This window comes from Grus americana, chromosome 20, assembly GCF_028858705.1.
Source record: "Grus americana isolate bGruAme1 chromosome 20, bGruAme1.mat, whole genome shotgun sequence".
Classification (NCBI taxonomy): Eukaryota; Metazoa; Chordata; class Aves; order Gruiformes; family Gruidae; genus Grus; species Grus americana.
Window position 1 is genome coordinate 2,369,327 of NC_072871.1, and position 27,068 is coordinate 2,396,394.

At 49.1% G+C, this 27,068-nt stretch overlaps 1 protein-coding gene across 7 annotated transcripts in view; it reads left to right on the top strand.

Annotated features, from left to right (window-relative positions):
• CACNA1B (calcium voltage-gated channel subunit alpha1 B) overlaps window positions 1–27,068 on the top strand; it is a 298,282-nt gene that overhangs the window by 73,162 nt on the left and 198,052 nt on the right. The gene's annotated exons all lie outside the window — the stretch shown is intronic.

A 27,068-nucleotide genomic window follows, 5' to 3' on the forward strand; every position in this document is an offset into this window, starting at 1 on the left:
CTCTCCATCCAGACCGTATTAACAGTAGATTATCCTGCTTTATTTTTAATGATAAAAGTTTGTTGGTTGTTAGTGGAAATAAACCTCACAACAGGGTGTTTTGTGTGTCAGACAAGGGAAATGATGTATCAGGGGAATGGCTCGATGCCATGCTGAGGCTCATGAAAAGCTTTCTTTTCAAAGAGCTACCCTGTATTGTTCCTGGCTCGTGTGTTTTGGGAGTTCATTTGTTGTTTTTCTCTTTGTTAACCACTACTGATAGTTCTCAGTCTAATGATTTTGGGGTTTGTTTTTTTTTTGGTTGGGTACTTTTTCACTTTAGGATAAAGGCTAAGAAATACCCCAAATCCTAATCGACCTGTAAAGCTGCTGGGATAAGCAAGGACCAAAGGGCCATGCAGCTTGTGTGTGTTAGTGCATGCACAAGGGAAATACCACTGCTGAGCAATCTGAATGACAAAGCCCGCAAAAGCTGGCTGGGTTTATTGTATGTATAACATAGGTGCCGTCTGCTTCCCTGGAGCCGTGCTAAGTCGGGTCTTACTCACGCCGCTGCTTGCATTACGATGGAATTCGCACTCAGCACTGGTGAACAAAGCAGGGAGTGGGTTTAGCGTGGTGGTGCTTACATTGCCCAGATTATAAACTGCTTATGATGCTTGGTGTGTGAGTCCCTGCGGTGGTGAGCCACGAGGAGTGGGGTGAGATCCATCCCCGGCTCTGCCTGGGGCACGGCTCCATGCGATTTACTCGCTGCAGAGCCTGGCTGTATGGCACGAGCTTCTTGAGATGGTGGTGGATACGTTTATTCTGTAAGATAGAGCAAGGTGCTGAAGCTGCGTGCGTACGGCAAGCTGCCTTGTGCCAAGTGTGGCAGACATGCTTCTGCTGATCGGGGTGGGCTGGCGTGAGAAATTACTGCCCTCAACAGCAGGTTCCCATTCCCCCTTGGGGAGGTAAGGTTAGGGAAGATCATAGGAAAATGATTAAAGCACCAGGTCTTTAAGGGGGAACTGAAGGACGTGAAATAAGGTCACCCAAACCCAGATCCAAAGCTTGGTCCTGGCTTGCTGCAGGCAAAGCAGAGCAGGTTGGCTTAGTTCTGTCTCAACAGCGGTTTGAGCTGAGCTGCATTAAGAGCCGCATCCCTGAGGTGGGATGATTGCCTCCAACCGGGGCAGGAGTTTCCTACCTTGTTCCAGCAAGATCCACAAGAACACGTCTGTCCTGGGGAGATGAGGTGGTGGCTCAGTGGGACCTGGTCGAGATACGGGTGCGCCCTGTCTCCTCTGCTCTGGAAGCCCCTGGTTCCATCCTTCTCGGTTGCTCCACGGCCACTTTTAAAATATAGTGCTAGAAAAAATTCAGTGCAGACTTCACCACTCCTGTCTGTCTCCAAAACCCAGCCAGCAGAAGGGATGCAGTGCGAGCAGTGGGGTTTGGACCCGGCGGTGTGTCCTCTGCATTCAGCTTTTGAACTTGGGAGTATGCATAATGAACAGGGTTATTTGAAAGGCAGCTAGGTTCCCCCCTCTGTCTTAATACTGTATGAGGAACAGGCGTATAACGAGATCAGGCTGGTGTTTTTTGAGTGCAGCTGAGGCTGATTTCATGTGCTGAAGGCACCAGGATTCAAAATAAATGCTTTTAATTTCTGAAAAATGGAAAATAAACGAATGCCTTCAGAGTACCAAGGGAACGAGGCAAAGGCGATGGTGAATGAAATAAACTGTGTGATGACAGGAGTGAGGGGAAAAAATGAAAAACAGGGAAAAGAACAGAGAGGACAGAGCAGGTGTGAGAAATAATATCCCTGGCCTGGATCCACAAAGGATTTGGTTCCTGGCTTGCTTTGAAATCTGTAGCAGTTAGATGCATAAATACTGTTGTGACTCTCGTCCTCAGGTATTTTGCTTAGGTTTTGTTACTATTAACGCCACGGTGTTTTGCTCTACTGTTGGCAACATCTGGAAGACCGAGACCCCCAATGCTCCCATGGCATGTCCCTGCTCAGAAAAATCAGGGCACTCACTGCCACCCATCCCATGGGGACAGGCGGGTCTGCTGGAGATGGAGGGATTTTGCCAGAGGATCTCCAGTCTCCTGGAACAGGATCTTGCCATCATTTGCAGCCAATAGCTTTAAAAAACCAACCCCAAACTACCAAGTGAGACAGTGTTCTTCAAGAAAATTTGCAGCTACTTCTTATCAATATTTTCCTTTCTTGTGCCCTGGGCATCCTTGGAAATGAATGTCCTGGTGCACTTCATTGTAATGTTTTTCCTACTCTTTGTGACATAATTTAACTAAATTGCACCTGAAGAGGAAGCTTCATAACCCCCTTCCTGCCTCTGAGCCACCTCCTCCACAGCCTGCTGAGCTCAGCCGAATTTGCCTCTCTTGCATGAAGCCACCAGAGAAGATCTGCTGCTCTCTGACCCTTGTCTGGTCCCTGCTGCTGCACCCTGCCTGGACTTAAATCTTTCAATGCATCCTTCCTGGTATCCTATGCAAAGCCTCCGTAGCAGCTTGGAGCAATCACGTTGCACGTACTTGGCAGGTTTGCAGGCTGGGTGCTGCCCAGCGTGGTGATGGCAGCGCCTGGCAAGGCGAGGAAAGGGGAGCAAAAGGTGTGTGCTGGCCAGCGAGGCTTGCACCAGCATCTCTCTGCAAGGGGATGCACTGAAGAGCTGTAGCTTTGCTAAAGAGCAGAGGATTTGAGTGGAAGTGGAGCCTGGATCTTTGCATGTGGAAGCAGTTGCAGGAGTCAATGGGAACTTTTGTGCTCACTAAATTCCCTTCCTGTCTTTGATCCTTCATTCCAGAGAGGGTTTTTGATGCTGGTCTGGCAGCGTGAACACCCTGGCCCAGTTACAGGCATCTGGAGTCCAGCTCTGCCTCTGCCCCGTGCTGCTGGAAACCAGGCTGGGAAATCCCAGGAGGTGACACAGCGAGAGGGCTTACGCCAGCTGCCTGCCTGCCTCCATCCTCAGCTGATGGTGCTGGTACCACAGCTGGGTCAAGCCCTGAGGCACGTAGGCAGGGACAGGCAGGCTCTGCATCTCTGCTAGCAGCAGACCTTACAGCCCTTTCAGTCCTCAGCTCCTTCTGCAGGGAAGAAAGTTGCCTGTGCGTGCCGGGGTGTCGAGCGATACATGAGATCTCGAAGGGTTGGTGTGAAATGAGCCCCAAGTGATCTCTGGCGCTGTGGGGTGCAGTGGGATTGCTGGGAGCATCTCTTTGGGGTGGTGATGGGGAGCAGAGTGACCTGGAAAAGGGATGAGGTTTGAGTAATTCTTACAGTGTTTTGCCTGAAATATAAAATCTGAGCCTGGTGACCTTCTGAGCTAAAAGCACCAATTTCCAAGGCTGGAGCTGAGCAGTGGAGGCTGTTTAAGCAGCGTGGGGGTAGGGAGGCAGCTGTTTTGGTAGGTGTAGTCTCCTCTTAGACCAAATGATACAGCTGCAAGAAAACACACATCAATTTTTTTATTTATTTTTTTTTAGTAGTCATCTAATGGCAAATGAATTCCTGAAAGCCGCTCGGTTTTCCCAGAGGGCCTAATAGGAAACATTACTGCTCCTACCTGTTGTCTGTCAGGAATTGAAGAGTTCTTCTGTAACATGAGAAATACCAGAGTTTGCCATTTTAATTGTGGCCTTAACAGACTCCTGGCCCCCTGGTTCAGGCGCTGAGGAGGAGTATAAAACACACACCGGGGAGTTACGTGTGTAGCGGGGGGGATCCGAACTGCCTGAGGGCAGCAGTGTCTTTACCCAGCGCAGCAAAGCTGGCTTGCCTGTGAGCGGTGCACGCTCCTGGTTGTGTGATGGCACAGTCATCCCCTTGCACAGGCAGAGCTTCCAACAGGCATGAAATCCCTGGGCTGTGGCTTCCCCAGGACACATCAGTCCAAAAGTAGCACTCCTAATCTGCATGTGCTCACCTGCCATCAGCTGAGGTGGAAGGATGCGTTGGTGCTGTGCTAACGCTCATCTCATTTCCCAGTGCTCCCAGTGCAGCTGTTTAAACATCAGTAAGCAACGGGATAGCGTGGAGTGATACACGTGTATGCTGCAGCGTGCCTCTGCAGGATGTACCTTCTGACTATCTCCAGGGTTGTTGCTGGTGGGAGGAATGATGGAACAGAATGACCTTTCCCCAGTCTGAGACCAGCCTGGAGATTAGGAGTAGTTTCTGGTTTGGGCAACCAGAATGGACAGTTGAAGGTTTTGTGTCTTAGAGTAACAAAATGAGAACATCTTGTCCTGTTTTTAAGACTCTCCTTGACCTGATCTGGCTTGGTGTTTAATCAAATGGTACATTTGGTAAAGAGGAATATGTGTGTCTTACCGTATAGGTGAAACCGTAACTGCTCGCTTTGATAGCCTCCCTGATGGTTTAAGGATATTTACATCAAGTGGAGCAGCTCCAAGTGAAGAGGCACAGCTTGCCCAAGAGCTGCTTGCAATATTGTGCTCAGAGCTTTTGGATTCAGGAGAGCAAACTTCAGTGCTAAGCTCTGCTTGATTTTAGGACAGGAATCGAAAGCAGTGTTGCATTTTTAATGAGTAATCATCAGGCTGCTGGGCATTTTGAATCCCTTCTGGTGGAGTAGCTCTTCTACTCTACAGACATGATGTAAGCAGCTGTAGAGGCAGGGAGTGGGGAGGATCCCTCAGTGGGTGCTTCGGGCACCCGTGCTGACAGTGGCCACCTGCCTTCTGCTTCCTGCCCGGCACAGGTTCATCTGCACCCAGTGAAGCAGCTTCAACAGGGGGAATTGAGAACCGCCCCATGAAACAAGGACCCTGTTTTGGCAGAAGTGAGCCCAGATCTGCTCATGTGTGTGGGGAAGATGTGGCCTCCCAATGCCCAGAGCAAGCATGCCAACCTTGAGATCTTGGGGAGAGAGGGGTGGCATCAGTGCTTCGTCCTTCTCTGGTGTGGGTCTGAATTTAGCCCCCTTCTTCCCAATCTCATCTTTTTCCTAAGCACCAAAATATCTGACCTGAGAGTCAGTGAACATGACTGAACCTAATTGGGAGCTTATTAAGGGTGCATTCTTCTAGGCAAAGGTACTCCAAAATTCATCACCCAAATCTGCTGAAGACTGGTTTTACACGTTTTCCCTATTAAAACATTAGCTCCTGAGGAACTGTGGTCACATTACAGGTGAGAGGAACCAGGTCCATAAAGAATCAATGAAAAAGGGAGGAGGAGGAGGCATGGCTAGTAACTCATAAAACACCCTTCTCTCTTCTCTGAGCCTTTTCATCTCTGCTCACCCCCGGCAAGAACAGAACCACCAGACTTACCACCTGCATGGTGAAAGCCCTGGGTTTGGGGAGAGATGGAGACATGTGTCGGCAGCTCTGGCTGCAGAGCAGGGAGCAGCTTTGCAGACTGGTCTCATCACTTTGGCCATGGGGAAACTGCCACCTTAGGTAAGACCAGCTGCTAATCCAAGTGGCAGTGAGGGCACCTTCCTCAGGGTGTCCATCGTCTTGGAGCCCCTGCCACCACAGTACAGCTCACCTGAAGGTCCAGGCATGGGCTGTCATGAGGTGGACTGAGTGGTCCAGGGGCTTCAAGACATCCTTCTGAGCCTGGTTCCTAGAGCTTGGTCTATTATTTTCCATTTGAGAAAAATAAGCTCCAGCATGCTTGGTGGACCCTAGGTAATTTTCTCATTGTTTTTTCTCACAGGATGTGAAAATAAGATGTGTTGCTCCATTTTACTGTTTTTATATGTATATTTTAAAGCTAGTTTATGCTGACATATGGAGAATTACTGAAGTTAAAACACCATTTTGAACCAGCTAATTTAGCAAACACCGAAAGGAAATGTTTGATTACTCCTTCAGCTCTTCATTTTTCCTGGCTGAGGCTATTTACTATATTCAGCCCAAATTAGCCAGCACTTTTGGTTTCACTCCACATGCATTTTCCTTTGATAAAGTATTTTCCAGAAGGAGTTTGCTCGGCTCTCTTCCATTCCCAGCATTTAAAATGAGAATGAAAATAATATTTCTCATCCTCAGAGGGTGTTGAATGGGAAACTCATCTTATTTAGGATGCACACCAGTGCTTTTGTAAGGGAAATTGTGTGTGTGGATTGACAATGCTGTAATATATTGTCTACAGATTTTATTTTCCTGAAGTGATAGCTGTTTTTGCACGTGCGTATGCCGGTGACATATATTCTTGTGTGCCCCAAATGGATGTTGGTATGAAGGAGACCTGTCTGGGGGTCTGGATATTGGTAGCTGACTCTTAATTTTCCCTTGGGCAGCTGTAGAAGATGAGTTTCTCATGTAGCTAATACTGAGGCAAAACCTTACCAAGTTGGCTCATGTGTGTTTAAATTTTTATTAGGGTAATTACTGCAGAATAATTGAGAGTCTTGCTCTGGTTTGACCTGTATCAATTAATTTGTTTTTCTCCTCAGTGTAAGAGGATGGTGCTCTCCACCATCTGAGGTATATAATTTAAAAATACATTTTCTGCTCCTTCTGATGTGCTGCTGTGATTTAGACAGAAAGCGAGGCCCTCTCTCTTTATGGATGGCTTTAATTGAAATCCACTTACCACACAAATGCTACGAATCTCCAAAGACACTAGCAGTTACTAGCCTCTGCGCAGATTTTTTGGGGTTTTTTTTGGTGCAAGGCAGAAAACTGTGTGTTAAGTCGTTACCTGTTTCTGGAGTGGGCAGGGGTTTTGTCTTGGCAGGGATATCTCTGCGCTTCAGGCAGCCAGACCTGCTCTCCTGTCTAAATATTCAGCAGAAATATTCTCGTGTCACCTTGATTAGCCCTGCTAAAGAATTGATTTGCAACTTGTCAGTGCTCACGCACGGCTGAGGCAAGGGTAGACAATTTTGGCATCTCCCTGTTCCTCTCAGTGCAACCTCGTTCATTGCAACCTGCGGCGTGTGAACACCCTGACACGGGTCCCCATGGGTCCCTGTCGCATCGCTCAACAGGGAGAAGGGCTGGGGAGAGTGGTTGTGCGTCAGCCTCCCCCAGTGCAGGATGTGTCCCCTCGAGCTGCAGCAGCCCCTTCCCCGTCTGCTCTGTAATTCCCTGTATCAGTCCGTGGGGTTTCTTTGCAGGTCAGCCACCGGCCCCAGATGCTGCACGTGAATCCAGCTGCTCCTGAAATGTATTGGCTTGCTTAGGGGTAATGAATTACAGAGCGATTTCAGTAATGTGCTGGCTTGCAAGCCCAGGAGCTGGAGTTCTTATTAGCCCTGTCATATATGCGTGTGCTATGTACGTATATCTGCCTTTTGTTCTCCTTCATGCCTTTTAAAGATGAAAAAGCTCTCTTAGATCACTGCAGCTGTGTGCCATCCTGCTAATCGGGGAAGCAAGGGGTTTGGCGAGGGGAAATGCGTGATATCGCTGACTTGATGTGCAGGGTTCGAGGGCATGTCTTGAAAACTTTTATCCCGCTGGGTTACACATTGCTTCTGCAAGAGAATTTGGAGGGGCTCAGGGCAGTGATGGGATTTGTGTGAAGCTGGGCTGTGTCTGGGGATAGTGCAGCTTTCCCCCGGGTCCAGGCATCAGATGTGCAGCAGGAAGGACAGCATGTCCTGGAGATTAGAGGGCACAAAAGTGAGTTGTACCTTTAAGGGTTTCTCCCAGATGAAGGAGGGAAATGGCATCTGTGGGTCAGCCTTCTTAGAAACGCTTGCGATCAACTCGAAGAGATGGCAATACCAGTCTACCTCTCCTTAGATTGTTTTGTGCCTCTTCCTAACCTCCAGTGCCTGATGAATGGGCTGTGGGGATCACCTTTCTGTTCTTCTGGGCTAACATCCTCCTCCGTGACGGCCAGGGGACAACCTCTGCTGGGGGGCAGGCAGGAGGCTTGGGTCCTCGCAGTGAGCAGGTCCTTGCCAACCCCAGAGCCCTTTTGCTATGTACTGCTTGGAAGCGAAATATGAACGGGCATCAGCTGCTCCTCATTATGCTCCTCATGCTGTTAATATCTGGAGCTGGAAGCTTTGGAGCAAAGGCAACTGCTCAACTGGAGTAATATAATTTATAAGGGGCATTGGCCGTTACAGCCTGGAGGGGGGAGACCAGCACGTGGCTCCTAACGGCAATGCCTGGCGTGGGCCACAGAGGTAACCTCGTTCAGCTTAGGACCCTCTGCATCGCTCCTCTCCGTCCACCGAGTAAAACAGCTAGTACTGCTCTTCTGCTGTGTAAATTATTGCTCTTTTGGCATGGGCCAAAAGCAGCTTTGGTCCAAATTCACACAGAGCTGAGCATGGGTGAGGGCCATGTGTGTGTCTTTTCGGATGACAGTTTTCCGAGGGATTGGGGGGCAATGTGGTACATAGTGTCGGGCTGGAGATGTGCAGTGTGTATGTGTGCATGGCCTGACGGCACTGGGGAAGGTGTGAAAAACTCGAGTGCTGGTACTGGTGCATGGGAAGGGCGTGATTAGCAGGTTGCCCCATGTTGGAGGGGTAAAAGGCTTCAGGTCAGCCAAAAGAAAAATCCCGTGGCACAGGTCTCTTGGTCCACGTCCTGCCTGCAGTCCTTGCACTCCCTGTGTCCGATGGGAGCGTGAAACCAGCGGGTTCGGTGCCCCAACTCGTTCGTCCTCCGAGGCCCCCTGTGAGCAGCACAGCCTTGCAGACGTGGCTGGTCTGCAGTGATTTCTTTTTGGCTGGGGGAGAAGAGAAGGACAGGGTAGAGCTCTAATTATGAAGCTTTTCTTGCCAGATATTTCATGCTCCTAATTGCTGACACAGGCTGGTCTGGGATGTTTTTCTCCCTTCTTTCCTGCTTAAATAAATAAGTAAATGCAGGTTAAAGGATGCTCATGTTTCAGAGCAAGCTCTGTGACAGAGAGGGGAGATTTCCACAAGTGCTTTGGCCTGATCTTTTCATAGCTGCACTGAAAACCACGGGGTGAGGGTAGTAGGGATTTATTGACTGGCAAGGGTGGCACGAGGCAGCTTGAATTTTGAAGGTGCAATTTGACTTCATCTTCCCAGCCCAGGGAGGAGATGAAAGGCTACAGATGAGTCAATTATCTGGGCTGCAGGCAAACGCAGGCTGAGCCGTGGAGGAGGATTTGCTGACCTTGCACCCTACCGAGAGGCTGGATATTGCAATGGAAGACAATCCGTCATTGAGGTGGGGAGCCTGGAAAAGCGCTGCTGTGGCTCGAGCTGGCTGGAGGGGAGAATCTTGCAGGGACGGTGATAGCGGAGCGCCTGTCCCAGGAGGGATGGCACAGTGAGCGGTTGCTACTTGTTTGCTCTTCCAGAATTGCTTTTCGCGTGGTGGTGGTGGAGGTACTGAAACTGGCTGTGCTGCCGGGAGGCGCCAACTCCCTCATGGCTTTTGCTTAGGTATGGAGCTGGGGGATAAGGGTTCTTAGAGAAGTAATTTATTATATGCGTTTTTAGTTTGGTGAAGTCTCATCAGCCTTTCAAGTGTCTGGCCCTGGCCCTGGCTCTGGTGTCAGTGCAGAGCTCCATGAGATGGTGCCGACAAGACGGCAATGCCAACGGGGAGCTGGAGCTGGCAGGGTCACGTCGCCCCGTGTGCAGCTCCAGATGAGCCTAGGAGCTCTGCATTGCCCAAACGAGAAGCGGATAAATTCTGCTGCTCTGCGATTCCTGTGCCGCTGCTGGTGCCCCCAAGGAAATGATGAGTGGGACTGATCTCTCGGATAAATGAAGCATTAGAGAGGTATTTCTGTAAGCACATGGGGCTCTCTAAAATGCTGCATTTGAAGGCAGAGGGGAGCAGTGAGGGTAGGTGGAGGGAACATCATGTCGGATGGCACAACTGATTTTATCTGCCTTTCCTTCTTCCCCTCTGCTTCATCCAGATTCATCCAGCTGCACCCAGCAACTACCTGGGGAGAGTTGTTTACAGACTGCAAGTTTCAAACCTAATAAAGCACTACCCTCTGCCAAAACCCCTCTCCCAGTTGCCCCTTCTCTATGTGTAGCTGGTGGCAGGCTCCTTCCCAGGCAGCTTCTGGAATGAGCTGGCTGGGTGGTTGGGAAGCACATCCCGCAGAGCTGTAAAACGCTGTTGCTGGAGTCGTGTGCTGTCAGGAGATGCTGCTGGAAGGGCAGGTGTGGGACGTGGCAGGCGCTTGCTTCCCACTGCGTCCTCCCGCAATGCAATCATCCTTCTTCCCTCTGCCCTGCCCTGGTGATGCTGCTTGAAACCTGCAGCTTTCACACAATCATCCATCAGGGAGCAGTAACTCCTCCAAATGTCCCCTTGCTGCATCAGGTGTCCTCAGGAGGGTCATCGGTGCACAGCAAGGATGTTATAAGCTGTTTGGGATGGGCGCTGTGTCCTTGGAGTTGGGAGGGTTGGTGCCAAGCACAGAAAAGCTCTGATGCTGTGCGAGGACTCTGCGTTTCACTGTGAAGATGCAGGGACGCAGAGGTCTGAAGTGCCGAGATGTATAATAGCACAAGGGGAAAATTAAACCCTGTGTTGCTGGGTAGGTCCTGAGTACTACTGTGTGGGAAGAGATCGGGAATGGTCATCTGCTGGTGCCCAGCAAAGCACTGGTGGAGGTGTAGGCCAATGTTTGTGCTGGTTCTTCTGTGCTGTCTGGAGTTGTTGGGTGCTGGATGGTTTCTGAGGGCTGGGACCAAAGTCCTGGGATAGTTTAGGTCCATCTTACAATGGAAAGCACTGGAAGTGGGGAGCTGTGGCCCACACTCACCAAACTTTTAGTCCTAGCAAAATTATAGCAAATTTTGATGTTGCATAAACTCAGCTGAAATGTGTTTTCACTTTTTGGCTTTTTAGGATACCTTTCCAGATCATTAGAGCATCACTTACCATTAAGGGAAAAAACCATCATCTTCTGCAATTGCATGAGACAAAGAGCGCAAGCGGCTGTGCTGGGTGGGAATTGATCCTTCTGGGAGCTTTTGCAAAGTACTGTCCTACCTCTTAATTTGGAAAGATACAAGAAACTCTGGTGGTAATACTATAGAGGCCATCATATGGTCAGTAATTTTTCAAAATGTTCCCCAAAAGATTATAATTAGTACAATTAAGTGTCTCGAATGGTAATTTTATTCTACTCAGTAATAGTACAAAGCACAAAAAAACCCTCTATGAAACAATGCACCCAACATATGTAAGCCAACATCTTCGCGTTGTGATCTGTACAATGTGTGCTTGTTTAAAGTTATACTTAGCTCATTCAATTCTGGTTAATTTATTGTCTGCGGGAGAAGAACCCTTGTGTTGCTTCTGCACTTAGAAACACGAGGGAAGGTGGCTCGTGGGCCAAAAGCAGCTTTGGTCCAAATTCACACAGCGCGTTGAACATGGGTGAGGGCTGGGGGCACCCATGGTCTTGTAGGATGCACTGAAGTCCTTCTCCTGCTCTGTGACTCAGTTTCCCTTTTCATTTGTAACCTGCCATCTACAGCTAGCAACACGGTGAGCTGGTTTGGTCATGATGGGATGGCACTCTCCTTACTGCATTAGTCAGTGGGTTTGAAAAAGTGAAAATGTCTTTTTATTTTAACGTTCTCTTATCCCTTCTGATGGTTCAGAAACAGTCCGAAAGAGCGGGATCCATGGGGCAGGTGCCTTGAAGCAAATGTGTATTTGAGATAGTGCTGCTGTGATTTTTGGGGTGCTTGTGTCTACAGCTGAAAGCCTGAGGGTGCCTGCAGGACCAGCTCTGTGGTGGGACACGGGCATTGGCAGCAGGCAGGAGTCTGATTTGCTCCCGACTCAGGGCTCCCCTGCTCCTTTCATCTTCTCCACAGCCTCATCCGCTGGTTCTCACGCGCTGTACAATTAGCTTTTACATTTCCCAGTGATTTTGTGGTGGCTGGCCCCGTCGCTGCAAACATTAGCTGGAAACTTCGTTACAGAAAGAAAGCACAAAGTCGGGTGGAAGAGGAGATAATTACCTTTCTAATATAATTATGGCTGGGCTGGTGAGCCTTTTATCTCAATCCGTGTACTTCTGGTGGTAATACAATAACAGGCAAGGATTAAAATTTACTAGGTTATCACTCGCCTATGGCAGCCAGAGCCGTTTTCTCCTCACAGTGGGGAGGAGTTTGTTAGAGGAGATTTCAGGTTAAACGTTTGGGGAAGAGGATGATTTTGGAAGATGAAGGAGCTGGGGAGAAACCCTTTGTGCTGTTTAAGCAGTTTGGAGGCAGATGCACCATCCCGTGTGTGAGCTTCTGTCTGGAGATGGCCCCGTGCACGGCCGAGGTGCCACGGCCCAACGTGACTCGAGCTCTGGATCTGGAGCATGGAGACGGTCCGGTCTGGTTGATGTGTGCCATAAGCGATTTCCCCCCGAGGCCGCTGTGTGTCCCTGCCTGTTGGTGCTCTTCTTTGAGCAGTCCCTTCTGCGAAGGGATGGGAAGGGCAGGTCCCTGCTCGGATGGGGAGAGGAGCCTGGGAAGGAGGTGGCAAACCTCTGTGTTAGAGCAGCGAAGCAGAAGGCAGGGCTCCCTGTCCCCCTCCCCAGCCACTTCAGTGTTTGGGGAATACCCTGGGGTCATGGGTTTGGGTCTTAGCTGGTCTCTGTGGTGCTGTGTGAGGCACCGGACTTCACTGCATCTTCATCTCCCAGCTGGTGAGACCAAGGGAACCCGTTTTCTGCGCTGCGGGCTAACCGCCCTCTCCCCGTTAGCAGCACAGGAGTGTTTTTCCATCACCATCTTCCTCAGGCTTTTGAAAGACAAAACTGTACCCCTGGGACATCGCACTCTCCTCCCCACCCTGGTGTCATCTATGGGATGCAGGGACTGGTGTCAGCCACCCTCTGCCCCTCGGCTGGTCCCACGCAAAGGGCTGATCCTACAGAAAAGACATCTCCTCAGTCCTCTCTCACCAGGAAAGCCCCGTTGCTGTTTTCCTCTGAGCAACGTGGTGCTCTCACCGGCCGTCCCCTCCGCTCTGCTCTCCCCGGCTGAGCACGGAGAAGGGAAGAGTGGGTCTGGACATCTGATTGAATAATAAAACACTGAAAAGGTCAGAGTGGTACCGTTTGCTGTTATCTTTCACAGAACATGAGAGGCATTAAAATTCTGCTGTCTCATTCATGTAACAAGGAGAAAATTGTAATGAGAGGAAAATGAAAAGGGGGAAAAAAGTCTTCCCTCCTGCAGTCGAGTCAGGGGAATGGAAACGGTGCAAGTTTTATTATTGTACTTAGATGTGAATTCCAGGGGCTTGATATAACTGCATGTGCAGGTCTGGCCTCTCATTTCTATGTCAAGGAGTTAAAATCCTGCTCCAGGGACAGTCACTAGTGTAATGAATGTGGTAGCCTCAGCTTTCTCCCCATTTTAGGTTCACCACCTTGGTCTTTAGCAGAGCTTGCACTTGGAATCCGAGAGATGTTGGGAATGGGGAGAGATGTCGGGAATGGGGAGAGATGTCAGTCTGACATGATGTAAGCTGGAATATCATGATGTGAGGATGAGTTGCTGGCTCAGGGAGACGTGTGCGAGATGCTGAGGACTGGGACAGTGATGGCCAGGATACACATGCATCAGGGTTGCTTCTAAAAGGGGCGATAGGGCTGTGTGAAGCACGGTGGGACAGCGCTGATGTGCACTAACTGGGTGACCTGCTGCCATGGGTCTGCAATAGAAGGGGTGACCAAACTGGATGATTTGGGCTTTGCAAGAGCTGCAGGAGATGTGATCAGAGTTGTATGTGTATACCTCTGCACTCAAATCACAGTGAAAAAGCTATCGCCAGTAGTGAGGAGGTCTATCCAAGCAGAGCCCGGGTCTCCTTTCTAAAGCAAGATGCATAAATGGAAAGGGTGTACCCATGTCCCCCAGAGAGCTGCCTGCTGATCTCATCCAAGCATCTCCCTTGCTCAATTTGGGAATTCCAGGCTAAAATGCTCCTTTCTTTTGAAGAGCAGCAGGGCCTGAGATAAATGCCAAATCCTGACTCCTACCCCAGCCTGTAAATTTTGTCATCTGCAAAACCCAGATGCAAACTTTATCACTCCAGCTCCATCCTGCGCTCTTGGCAAAGCCATGCGATGGATGTTGCTTGGCATCTTCCAGCCTCCCTCTTTACTCCCCTGCTTTTCTCCCTCTCCCACAACTTGATTTGTCCTCCTTTGCTGGATACTTTGCCAGAGATGTATCCTTCATGGCCCCAAGACCTGTCCTCCAGAAGGAGGATGCTTCTTACCAAGCTTGTTCCTTCTGAGGTGGATCTTGTTTGCCTTCAGCGTTGCATTCACTCCCCACCTCCTCCTCAATCCGATGGTGCAGAGCCCACATTGAACCTCTGCTCTTCCTCAGCAACCTGTATTTGTTTGAGCTTTCTTGCCTTTGCCCCCATACCACAGGGAACGTGACAAGCAAAGGGCCACCCTAAATCCATTGCTTCTCTGTGAGTTGCAAGGAACTGAAGGAGTTTCCTTGCCTGTCAAAAATGTGGTCTACTGAAGACCACTGTGACAAGCAGTGTGCTCGTACAAATATCAAGGTGCAATCAGTCATCTGAGCCATCAGCAGCTGAAGAGGCGAGTGGGTTTCCCTGAGCCATCGAGCTGGAAATGGCTGTGCATGACCACTTTTGGCACGCAGGTTGTGGGGGGACCTGCTGCCCCCAGCTCTCCTGGGGCCCACGTGGCTCTGAAGGTGAACTCAGCGTTGGGGAGATGCAGTAGAGCATCTGCTTCCATCTCAAATGCTCAGCACAACCATATCCTGATGGGCAGGAGGTATGAACTGACTTGGGCAAGGGCAGTATCCCTCCAGGTTTGAGGGATGGCTGGCCAGAAATCCAGATTTTTCCCCAATGAGAAACAGTGGAGGAACAATTCTAGTTCCAAAAGTTTTGTTTCAAAAGGTAAAGTTTCCCCTGGGAGGTTTCAACATGATTTTAAGTGAAAATGCCTACTTTCAGCCAGCTTTACAATATCATTGCAATTAAAAACAGCCAAATAAAAATAAAATCTGAAGTCATATTTGAAGTTTAAACGAAACCAAAATGTTTTGTTATTTCCCACTGGAAAACTGAAATTGATGTTTCCCTGAAAACAAACATTTTTGGTGGGGAAAAAAGGCATTCTTCAGCACAAAAACCTTCTTTGCTGAGTGCTTTTTCTAAAAACTAGCAATACTTCTTGATTTGCTTGAGTTATTGCCACTAAGATGCCACCTATTTGCATTTTGCTGGGGCTGCTTTTAATGTAGGAGTTACACAATGCTACTTTTTGTGCTTTCTTCTGCTGTTTCTCTTAATTGAGGTAGTGCTTAGAGCCCTGAAACATGATGGTAATGCCATTGTGCTGGAGTGGTGCAGAGCTGTTGGCAGTGTCTGGCCTGAGTTGTGGACCAGTCCAACGAAGCTGGGGAAAGCAGAATTGGAGCAGGAAGAGAACAAAGCAATTTGCTGAAGACCCCAAAACAAGCTGGGGTTCTCATGGAAGAACAACTTGAATTTTTTTAGGTGTTTCTCACTGCTGGTGTCTCCCCAGACCTCAATGCCTTGGGTGCGTTTCATCCCCAGCTCTCTATCAGCATCTGCCTGGAGGTTTGATGCATGAATTACCAAATCAAGTCGTTACCTGTGTGCTTTGGGAAGATGGGCTGGGTGGAGGCGAGGATGGCAGGGAGGGGGGGACAGAGCGGGAGCCCAGATTCCTCCCAGTGCCACCTTGCAGCAGCAGCCCACGCCTGGAGTTGCCACGTACACATCTGGAGCTGCCTCCTCCCACCGTTTCCAGGGCTACCAGAGGAAGGAATCGCTCACGGTACCAAACCAGAGGGAAGGCGATGACTAAGCAAATGTCAGAAACGCTTACTCTGGAAACCACGCTGCATCCTCCCCGCACCTTCCCCGGTTGGAGCTTAACGCTGTCTAGACGATGGTCTGCTCTGTGCAAACTCTCAATTAACGTAATGCCGATAGACTGGAAAAGTGCTCAGAGGTCCCTCCCTGCCTCGGCACAGGCGGGTGCAGCCCCAGAGCTGTCTTTCTGGGGCTTTTTTCTGCTCGGACAGTAGTGCATCAGGTGATTTAACAGAGAGGGGTGTCATGGCCAGGAAAGGAACTGAATGGGCAGAAAATAGAGCTGGGTACTACCAGCCCCCTAAGATTTAAACCCAGTCAAATACGAAGCATCTGCTTCCTAAAAATCACAGCTTAAGCAGGAGAGGTATGTTATAAAGAGAAAACAGCAGCATGGAGTGAAACAGTGACTTGTCTTGCTCACTTAATGGATCTTAAAGCCACTCTTGCTCCTTGTTGAACCTGACTCATGCATTTAGGACACCAGAGATTGCCAGCGCTGCTTTTAGTTTCTTTTTCTCTTCTTATATTTTTCTCTGTTGGCTGTAGAGGTAAGCCTGAGGTGATTTAGCTCCTAATGAAACACTTAACTCCCGTGCTGAAAGGCTAGGGGGGATTTCTGGACCATTTCACAGCAAAAGGCTTCATCAACAAAAAGCATCTGATGCTGTTGGCCTACATCCCGAAGTCCTCAGTGCTATATTCTCGTGTGCTGCCTGTCGGAAAGCTGCTGTGCACCACTGGATACTTCTCACCTCACCTGCAGCTGTCTAAGAAATTCCCAACAAATCTCTCTCTCCTGCGCCATAATTCAGGTCTATCTTCACGCCACAGGGAAAACTTGCCGCAGCAAATCAGCGGCGCCAATGAACGTAGGGTCTTCTCTGCTGGATGCTGCTGTCTGTGCTTCAGATGGCTGCAGCACGCGGACAAACGTGCCTGCCTGGTCAGTGGAGTGAAACGAAGCTCTGAAACCCACGACTGATGCAAATGCAACCTCCCCTGGAAAACTGCAACTTCCGTCTTTGCTCTGCTGGCTTGTAACTGCCCGATGGACCCAAAGGGACAGCTCTGGAAATTTGGAAAACACAAACATTTGCTGCTGTGCTGGGACCTGGTATGTCAGGTTTCAGCCCAGAGCATGTATTTTTTAATGGCTGGATTATACAGCCCGGAAACATTGAGCTTATGATGAAAATGCTGCCAGACTTTTATCTGCAGCAATTCCAGCGTTCTTAACAGCCCAGTGGAGAGCGAAAGCCTCCGTTATCTGAACTGCCAATTAATTTAAGCGCGTTCCCCTATTCTGTTATAAAGATGTCACTTCTCTGCACCAGTGACATTGCTCTGGCCACTCGTGTCCCTCAAGCTCTGCTCGGTGGGACCTGGCCGCGCTGCCCGCTGGCATCACTGACTAGCAGGTGTTTGTGCGCTTGTGTTGGCTTTGGGGAGGGGATCGTGGTGCTGTGGTGGGTGAAAAGGGACGGGCAAAGTGGGGAATGAGTGGGCAACTGCAGCGTGGGGTGGAGGAGGAAAGCAGGACTGGCAAACCAATGCTCTGAGAGGGCACGATCATGGGTACGTTTCGTATTGGCATTGGTGGCGATCCCTGTGGTCGTTTAATGTTTCCTCCGGAGCACGCAGAAGCTATACTGTGTTCTCTGAACACCTCGACTCCAGGCCAACGTGTACCTGGGTGCACCTAGTTAACTAGATTTCATAGGCAACAAGCTGTTGTTTCTCCACCTTTTTTTTATCCAAGGGCCTTGGTGTTTCTTGTCTCCTCTGCAAAGTACCTGAGCACTACTGCTCTCCTACAGACACTTTGAGTCATGTCCTGCGGAGGGTAAATTCAGTCAAATGTCCTCCTCTTGCTGCACATCTGCCAGCCTGCTGCTGCGTGGTCCCGTATGCTGCAGCTTGGTCCTTATTTCCCCAGCTTTGTCAGTGAGGAGCTGGCTCCTTTTGAGTTAAAGAGGGCAAGAACAAGGTTTTGGTTTTGTTTTTTTTTTTTTAAAAAAAGGAAGAAAAAAAGAAAAGAATTGCTTGAATTGGTATAGGCTCAGTTTGGGGATGATCAGGTGAGTAACTCCCCAGCAAATTTGGGTGATAGTAACTTGCGTGCCGTGGTTCTAGCAGCTGAGTGCAGCCAGAAGAGACTTTCTAATTAAGCCTTAAAGTTTCTGGGAAGTCTCCTCTGCCATGGTCATCCTCAGCAGGGCTCGGGCAGAGGCAAAGCACTGGCGTGGTTTAGTCGTTGCTGAAACATATTGTGTCGTGGTTGCACCATGCTGGGCAGAAACAGCTCTTTGAGGCTGCTGTGCTGCAAACACGCTCACCTGGGACTGCTCTGAACCTCGTCAGCTGCAGAACTTGAGCTTTATCTATACAAGCTAGGGAAAAGAGGGGTTTTATCTGTCACGTGCATGAAATATTGTTCCCTAAGCACAAAGCAGAGGAACGGATATAGCTACATTATCCTTAAAAACAGAAGGAGGGAAGTTACAATTTCTGTTTTCAGTATGGAAGGAATAAATTCTGACTTTCTTGTGTCCACAGCCCAGCTTGCAACAGGTTTAAAGCATGGTACAGATGGCTATGCAATTATTGCCAACATCTACTCATTATATTAGATAAGGCCCTGGGTTTATTTAGCAGAAGCAGATGGAGGGAATACACAATATTTTAGACGTCTTGGCAAACTGTGTTTTCCTTAGAACAACATTGCATGTTTGCTGTGACAGTTCTGGCAAAAAAAAAAAAAATTCTAAGAAAGAGGGAGAATGATATCTTTTGGGAGTGACAATGAGGTGTGCATTAAAAAAGAGATATATTGCAAGTCTTATGATATCTGATGCCTTATATTAATCCCTGTGACAAGGGGAGAGTTTCAGCTTTTATTTGAAAGTATATATGTTTTGTGGCATACAGACTAAAGCTTGGAAACGTGACCCAAGCTGCCTACAAAAGCTGAGGAATCACAAGACAAATATGCCTAATATTACTTTTTTTTTTTTTTAAGTGGTCTCATGACTTTTAATGCAGCCTTGTTGATTTTGGGGCTGCCTACTTGTTTCCAGAGTGTGACTGCTGGCAATACTGCATCTCTGAGCAAGGGGCACCTGCTGCAGGGCTGCAGGGTGGAAAACACTTGGGTCTTGGGTCCGTTGAGGCAGCAGAATTGGACAGGAGGTGTACGAGGAACACGTGCATCTCTCTGCTTACTCAGAGCATTCAGAAGCAAACCCTCCTTTTCCATCCTGCTCTCCTTCCCATCCTGACTGATGTGCCCAGCATTGAGAGATTTTTCCTTCTCCTTTGCGCCAGCCCCTCATCGGCCGCTGCTCCTCACCAGCTCCAGCAGCACCAGTTCAGCACCCCAGGAGGGACGGCTGAGCTCTGTTCTGAACCGTTTTGATTCGGTTTGCTTTTACACACTAGTGTAATTTGATAGTGATGACATTTTCTGCTCAACTCATGAACAACTACTTCTGGGGACTGGCCAAATGCAGAGGGCGATGTGGTTCTGGTTCCAAATAACGCAGATTTCATCACCGCTCCCAGGCTGGCAAGGGGCTCTCGTTTGGTGGGTACTATAAGGGAGGAGGGTTGAGATGTGCTTTTAGTGACTCGGACCTCTTACCTCCTGCAGTGTCTGTGCTGCCCTGCTAGCCCACCTGGCAGAAAAATACATCCCCCATCCACCTACCAGCTGTCCTGTGTCCTTTGCCCAAATTCAAATGGCCAGCTAGTAGAGAGCAAAGTCACGCTCCTCTGGACTTTCTGGCATAGCAATGAAATGTAGCGTCTAGTTTGGGTGACGTTTTTCATGCACGCAGGATTTAGGGGTTTGTATTTTTCAGGAAAATGGCAGCTTTAAATCAAGTAAAAAATATTTGCAGACTTGACGTGAATTGCTTTAACTAAAAAGGAAAGCACATTAGAAGTCAGAATACTTCATTTTAGAACTTGACAAATGAAAGAAACAATCCCAAATGATGTTTCATTGCATGCTCATTTTTTTTTCCTCCATGTAAAGTAAAAATACTTGAAATGTTTTGCTGACCCTGAAATTCCCCTCTCCTCTTTAAGAATCTTGTCTGCTACCGAGCTAAACCCTGCCATAGCTTGCCCAGACACAAGAGACCATGGAGTGGGGTGTGTGACACTAGACGTCTCCAGGAAAGTGCTTTGTGCTCCCAGCTCCTGCTCTCTGCATCCTCTGATGCCAGGAACAAAATTCTGGGATGCCCATTTCCAAGGACAGAAAGCAGCCGTCTCTCCTTTGTAATGTTAATGTAGTGAGACTCAAGGTATGACCTACTTTCCAGCCACAATGAAGTGCAGGATGGTTTTAACTCCTCTGTGCTCAGTTTCCCCAGTGTGAGCTCACTAAAATATTTTGGACACGTGGGTTTTCCTGCCAGCTGTCATTGCTTATTGCAAATCAGCCTCTTTTGCTACTCTGTGGCTTGGTATGTTCATGTCTCTCCTGCTTAGAACCAACAAGGACTTATTTGAGCAATTGCCTCATAATCAGAATATTTTCCTTCATTCTGGGCAGAAGCCAAGCCCTCAGCACTCTGCAAAACCTCATTTGTTTTGTTTGAGCGTCGCACACTGCTCGGTAGCCGTGTGTCTTGCTGTAGCGGAGGAGAGTCTGTCTACGGATGCTCCTCTCCCTGTCTTCTCCCTGCAGCCTGGCTCAGGAATTACAGTCAGAAAAGTAGGTTGCAGGTGGTTTTGGGGAGGGATTCTGTCCTCATTTTGCTCTGTCTCCTCCCAGCACCCTGGAGCATTTCTGCCATGCAAAGAGGAGGAAAGAGTTTGCGTTCGTGTCCAGGCAGCTCTCTGTATGCAGAAGGCTGGTGAATGTCGTGCTGGTTCCAAAAGGCTCAGAAATGCACCCGCGTGGTGTGAGACCAAGGAATGAATTTGCTGTCCGTGCCTCTGAAGCAGAGCAACCCCGTGCTGTTGAACATTGTTATTTCCTTGGTGTATTTTATTTTGCCCTCTGTTCCCTTTACGTTATAGCTAGAGAGGTTTATCCCTCACCAGAGTGAGGCTGTTTTGATGGGTACAGTCAGTTTTGGGACAAACACGTTTATCTGAGCAAGGAGATCAGCCTGAGTTGCTCTGAATAGGCTGGTGGTAAGGAAAGGGTTGGGACCTGGTACACTGTGTCGTAGATGTGCTTTGAAGGGAAGGAGTAGGCTTAGATGCAATATGCGGATGTCCACCTGGAAGCTTAGAGTTGGTGTTGGTCACCCAAAGGAGAGACAGCTGGTGGGGAAGTCACCAACGTGGAGTGATGGAGCCAACAGATGAACCTGGTAATGCCATAAATTAAACGGTGCAATTAGCACGCCAGATCTACTTATCGGCTCAGACCCGATGTCAACGGTGTGTCTTTGGTAGTCAAGATCAAGTTCACACACCATGAAATCACACTGAGTGAAAAGGGACATCTTTCCAACTGCTCCAGTCACCACTTGCGTGCGGGTTTGTGCTGCGGCTGGGAGAACAAGGGGGTGGTGGGACTGATGGTCGTGTCACCACAGTTCAAACATAAGCCAGGCTTGCACACAACAAAACGGCTGCCAGCAGCTGAGGGGCTGGCTCACGGGCATTCCTTGGCCAGTTGCCTCCGCTGACTTGCCCTCAAGTCCCAGGCAAGGAAACCAGCCAGACCACGTCACCAGCGTATGACTGAGCAATGCCTTCAGTGTGCGCTCTGGGGTTAAGAAGGTGAAAAACATTCATTTTGATTTGCGGTGCAGCTGGAGTGCCTCTCAGCAGAGAGATGCCCACTATCAGCACTCGCTGCATCCTTTTAGTGTGTGCAACTGGTACAGTTTCTCCCTGTGAGTCTTGCTCATTGGCTTCATCCACTGCCAAGACTTTGTTATTTGTCGCTGGTTGGTACAAGGAAAGAGGGGCGAGTGATGCCCTCTTGTAACAAGTGACCAGAGACCATAGTGCCGCCTTCTCCATGGCGCTGTCTGTTTGTTGTTGATGCTCTTTGACAGTCCTTGGAGGTCAGTGCCATGGGGCCCTACAATGTATTCTTGCAATGCCTTGAATAATATTCTATTCCTTGTTCCTCCGCCCTAATAAAGCATAACGTGCTGCTTTCCTCCTGCAGCTCCTACACCTGCTGCCCAACTCCACCAGAGCTCACCTTGCACAGATGGGTCTTGCACCCTCCTTCACCCAGGAGCGTGGGGTACAGACTTTGCAGCGTTCCAGCTAGGCAGCAGCTTCCTGGATAGGAAGCTCTCTGTGTGGCCACCACCACTCATCCCAGGCTCTCCTGGTTGGGTGTGATGGTTCCTAGCTGCTGTGCACGGTGGACACTGGAGAAGTTGGCATTTCTAAATAGAGATTGTTAATTCAAAGGCTGGGACGTGTGTGGTGAGGTTAGTGGCTGTCCTGCGCTGGTTGGTGCGCTGCTGGTATTCCTGATCCTGGAAAGTGTTGCCACCTCTGGCCAGAAGCGTGCTGCCTGCCAGTTTGGGGTTAAAATGCTTCAGTTGTTCAGGAAAGCAGCAGGCAGAGCAGCCTCCCATGGCCAATGGTTTTGGGGCGGGGGGGGGGGAAGAAATGGAGAATATATATTTTTGTAAATTTTTAATGCTCTGCATATGCTTTTGAAGGGGAAACACCAGTTAAAAAGCCCAGCTACATAAGATGAATTTTATGGACTTTGAGAGTAATTTCATTACTTTGAGAGTAATGAATCTTTTCTATAGAATCTCTCATTTTAAAAGAATTATTTTTTTCCACTTAATTTTTACTGTAAAATTCCCAAGCCTTCCCACAATGGTGTGGGACTGGGAAGACCTTGTGGGTTCTCCCCTTGGGTCCCCAGCCACCACCCGTGGGGTTGGGGACCTTCTGCGCCCCCCGGGCAGCGGAGGAGGAGTTGGGTGGGCGAGGGTCAGAGCTAGCAGGTAGCACAGATAGAGGGGACGGTCTGCCCATAGATGGGGGAAACATCTTTAAACTAGTCAGCCAATAATTATGAAGATATTTATTTATTTTGCCCATTGGTTTTTAGTTCCTGGAGGTCACTGGGGCTTGTTGAGCATCAGCAGCCTGTGCCCAAAGTCAGGCTCTGGGAATTGGGGTGATTTACCGGAGTTTTCTGTGCTCCTGCTTCTGTTGGAGATTTCGGGGCCGATGCTGCCAAGGTGCCTGTGTTAGGGGGGGTTGAATCTGTGGGTAAGAAGTGACGGCTGCTGTTTCTTTTCGTAAGACAGCTGCTGTGCTGCTGGGGAGTTTTATCTTTTTTTGAGGGAAGCTGTCTGCTGGGTATTTAGCCTCTCTCCTAATTCCGCTGAAGAGATTAATTCGGTTCTTAGGAACCAGGTGCTTAGGATAAAGTCTCTGAAAAAAATCGCTGTTTCCACTTACTTTCTAGGACTAGAGCTTATAATAAATAGCAAGGTTACATTAAAAATGCTTACAATTTATGCCAGCCATTCCTCCCCTAGCAGAACCTGCTCTGGCACCAGTGTTGTCCCGTGGCAAGATCCCCTTGGAAGCGTTAATGGTTCTCAGTCATTAATCTTGCTGCTTTTTGCTGTATGTTTGAGCTGTATGTTATCTGCTCACAAGCAGACACGCTGAAGCTGCTGGACTGGCAGCCAGTTCCAGTTCTCTCCTGCACATGTCAAGTCATCTCTGCTGTGATTTATAGACAGCGATGCCAGGAGACGGGGCAGAAAACGTGCTTCATCGCGTGCAGATATACTTGTGCTGAGCATGGCCTCGCCGGCGGCTGCTCTTTGCTGGACCCAAGGTGTGGTTGCTCCTATAAGCAGACGCGTATAGAAACCCCCCTATTTTTGCTTGTCTATTCTTAGCTCTCACTTGGGACGTCTCCCGTATTTCTGTTCCTCCTCCTGCCTTGGGGGAGATGCAAAGCACCTCTGTCACCTGCTCCCCAAGAGATCATCTGGAAAAGCTGAAATAAATCCACCAAAAGGCCATTAAGGTAGGAGGAGGAGGACAAGGTGGGGATGATCCTGAGGAGCAGGGGTAGCTTTTCCCCACTCCAGTCCTTGGGATTTAGAGATCTGGGGCTAAGCTTGAAGGAGTTTTGAGGCATTTTCTTTGGTCAGGGAGTAAGGAGATTCATTACCGGGTAGCTCCGAAAAGTGCAGCGCTGTACGACAGCGTGTGTCTTGCTGAACCAGCACACAGAAATCCTGAGCTCCGAGGTACTTTAAGAAACAGATTGCTAATTATTTATGTTAGCATAATAGTCAGGAAAGGAACTTTCCTTTCATTCTTTTCTTTCTTTTATACCCAAAGGAATAAGCTGCTTTTATAATTTATTCTAGGCTTTGCTAGAACAAAAGTTATCAAGTATTTATCACAAATTTGGCCTCTGTCTCTGGGAACAGATGTCAGTCAGAGCTTGTTAGTGGAGGTGGTGATACTGAAAGCAGCGTCTAACCAAGCTATCATGGAAGTGAGGACAAGTGTAGCGGTCCTGAGCATGGCCGGGCTGGCAGGATGTGTGCCCGGATCCTCCACAGCAGCTTATGACCAATGAAGGTTTGATGGCTGTCCATCCTGCTTGTAAAAAAGGTAAATTACACGGAGGAACTTATTTAATGAGGTTTTGTGGCACTTAAACACTTGAAGTGCTATCGAAGACAACATCCAAAGCCTATCAAATCTCAGTGTTTCTGTACAGCCTGTTAAGATACAAAGAGGGCTGTAGATCAAGTAGATCTTCTCTGTGAGGTTATCTCCTAAAATCTTCTCTTCTGCTATTTTTTTACCTTTCGCAGCTGATTTTCTCTTCCGGCACTGGCTCGCCCGTCACCTTTGCTTTGTTCTCAGCTGTTCGCTGTGCAGCCAGGGATGCTTCGGCAGGGTTGTCGGGACATGCTTGTCAGCTGGCTCCTTTGATCTCTCTATTGCTCTTATTTTTAATGATAATTTCTGACTTGTTCTGGCATAAGTCACAGTGGCTTCTGCGAGCTTTCAGCTGGAGTGGGGGGAAAAAGTAAAACAGAAAGATGGCACTTAGGCAAATGCCACAGAGTTAATTAAAGCCTTTCCCTCACTGGGGCATTTTCCATGCATGTCTGTGAACGGTTTAGGGGAATAGACTGCTGAGCAGCTGTAAGTTAGCTTTGGTTTTGTAGGGAGAAAAGGCACCGTCTCTGCCCTGGCTCCCCCTCCCGAGCTGCTTTGCTGGGCTCCAGCTGACGGAAGCTGCCGCTCAGCTCTTCCCTCGCAATTACCAAGCACCAGCCTTCTGCCAGCCGGTCCTTCGGAGCAGTAAGAGCCCATGTGCCAGGGCTCCTGGGGTGGACGCTGACCCCATAACACTTCTGAATGCCCTGGGCCCCTCTTTCCCCTGGTCCCACTGTTTGGACAGCCTGCCTGGGGCTGCAGAGCCACGGTTGTGAGCACACAGCGTGAGAAAGCTGCAGCATCCAGCCCTCCCCCTTCGACTAGTGCAGGACACACGTTGGATGCCCACCTGGGTTTTCTCACCACCTCCCTCATTTACCTGCAAGGCTCAAATGTGGATTTTTAGACCTAGAGCTACCACCTCATCCCCTCTGTTTTCTCTTTATTCCACCAAAAGTGACTTTATATAGGATGGAGCTGTTGGGTTTTTTTGAGGTTTTGGGCTTTTTTTTTTCCCTCTCTAGGCAAAATCTGGCCAGGGTTGTATTGTTTTTCAAGAGCGGCTGGTTCATGGGCAGAGGCAGTGGTGACAGCTCAGCTGTACGGGCATGGATGGTTTGCACAATTCGACTGTGATTTTATACCATCCATGGCCCAGCTCTCCAGCCATGGGAGATGGTGGGCTGCAGGGTGCCCTGTGTAGGTTAGCTGGGGGATTGCAGTGCTCGTGATGTGGGAATTAATGAATGATGGGGTGTTTTAACTGGGGGAGGGTTGCCATAGTTTGAGCAGACTGTTTTTAGCATCAAGCCTATTAGAAAGACAGGACTGGAATAAAGACGTCCAGCCACCGGAACATATACTGGCACTATGGGACTAATTGATGGTGTCCCCCATTCACTCCCATTTTCTCTTTGAATTTAGAAACAAATGATGAGTGTATCAAGCACCTCTCCTTTCGGCTTGTACCAGGAACCAGGGCTCTGCCTGATGACAGCACAAATCCATCTTAGCTCCCTGGAGACTAATTGTGCCGTTAGTAGCAACATCCATGGTGGATGTTTAAGATTATCTTTTGACTTGAAGTGTGTGCTGTTCCCAGACTGCACAGAGGTTTATAAGTGAGCAATTAAGTTGTGGGGATGGAGAGAAGGGAGAAGAGGAATGAAATCATTGGCATGGGTGCAGAAGTCTGAATTGGCAGTCTCTGACTGCAATGGTTCTTGGTTTAAATTGTCTCCCGTTGCTTATGCTCAAACTGCATCGATAGAGCTGACATAATGTGAATTTTCTGGTGGTGAAAATGCAGGAACAGGTGTCCTATAGAATAGATACTCTGCTCCTCAGGTCCTGGCTTACCGCTGCCTCTCTTGCCATCCAACATCTCAGCGTGCTTTTTTCCTGATCTCCAGCACCTCCTGCTGATGGAGTCTGGCCCTTTCTGCACAGCAATGCTGGTCCTGCTCTTCCCTGGCCCGCACTTGGCAGCAGTGCGAAGTCAGTCAGTAAGTCAAGGACAGGGTTTGTAGCTGAGTGTAGCTGTGCTGTGCGCACTCCCTACACAGCCACGTCCTCCGCTGCCGAGTTTGCCAGACATCCTGCATAATGCATGTTACGTAGTAAAATTATATGTCTCGCTTTGAAAAACTCTGCTTTTTCTCATATTTTTTTATCGTAGCTGGCCACTTTGGTGAATGCTCAGCAGCATGTTATCAGGAATGGAGAAGAAGGGCTCCTGGGTACAGATAAATTGTGGACACACGCTGTGGGTGCTCTGCATCTCTCAGAGTGTCTCAGAGCACGGGACACTTGCTGTGTCCGAGCGCTTAATTCCCAGGGAACTGCCTGAGTCTGGCAGCCTCCTTCCAGCTCCGCCCGTGGCCTACGGCAGCTCTGGGATCCCGCTTTTCAGCCAGGTTTGCAAGTCCCTGTTGCTGCCGTAGCACTTGGGGAAGGGTTGGCGAAGCGTCAGATTATGGTCAAGGTTGGGTCTACGTGGGCAGCACTTTCGGCAGTGTTGGTTAACAAAGCGGTGGCGGCGGCATCTACGTTTGGTACCGGGTGGTTGGGGGCTTGCAGGCCCCACTGGCGGG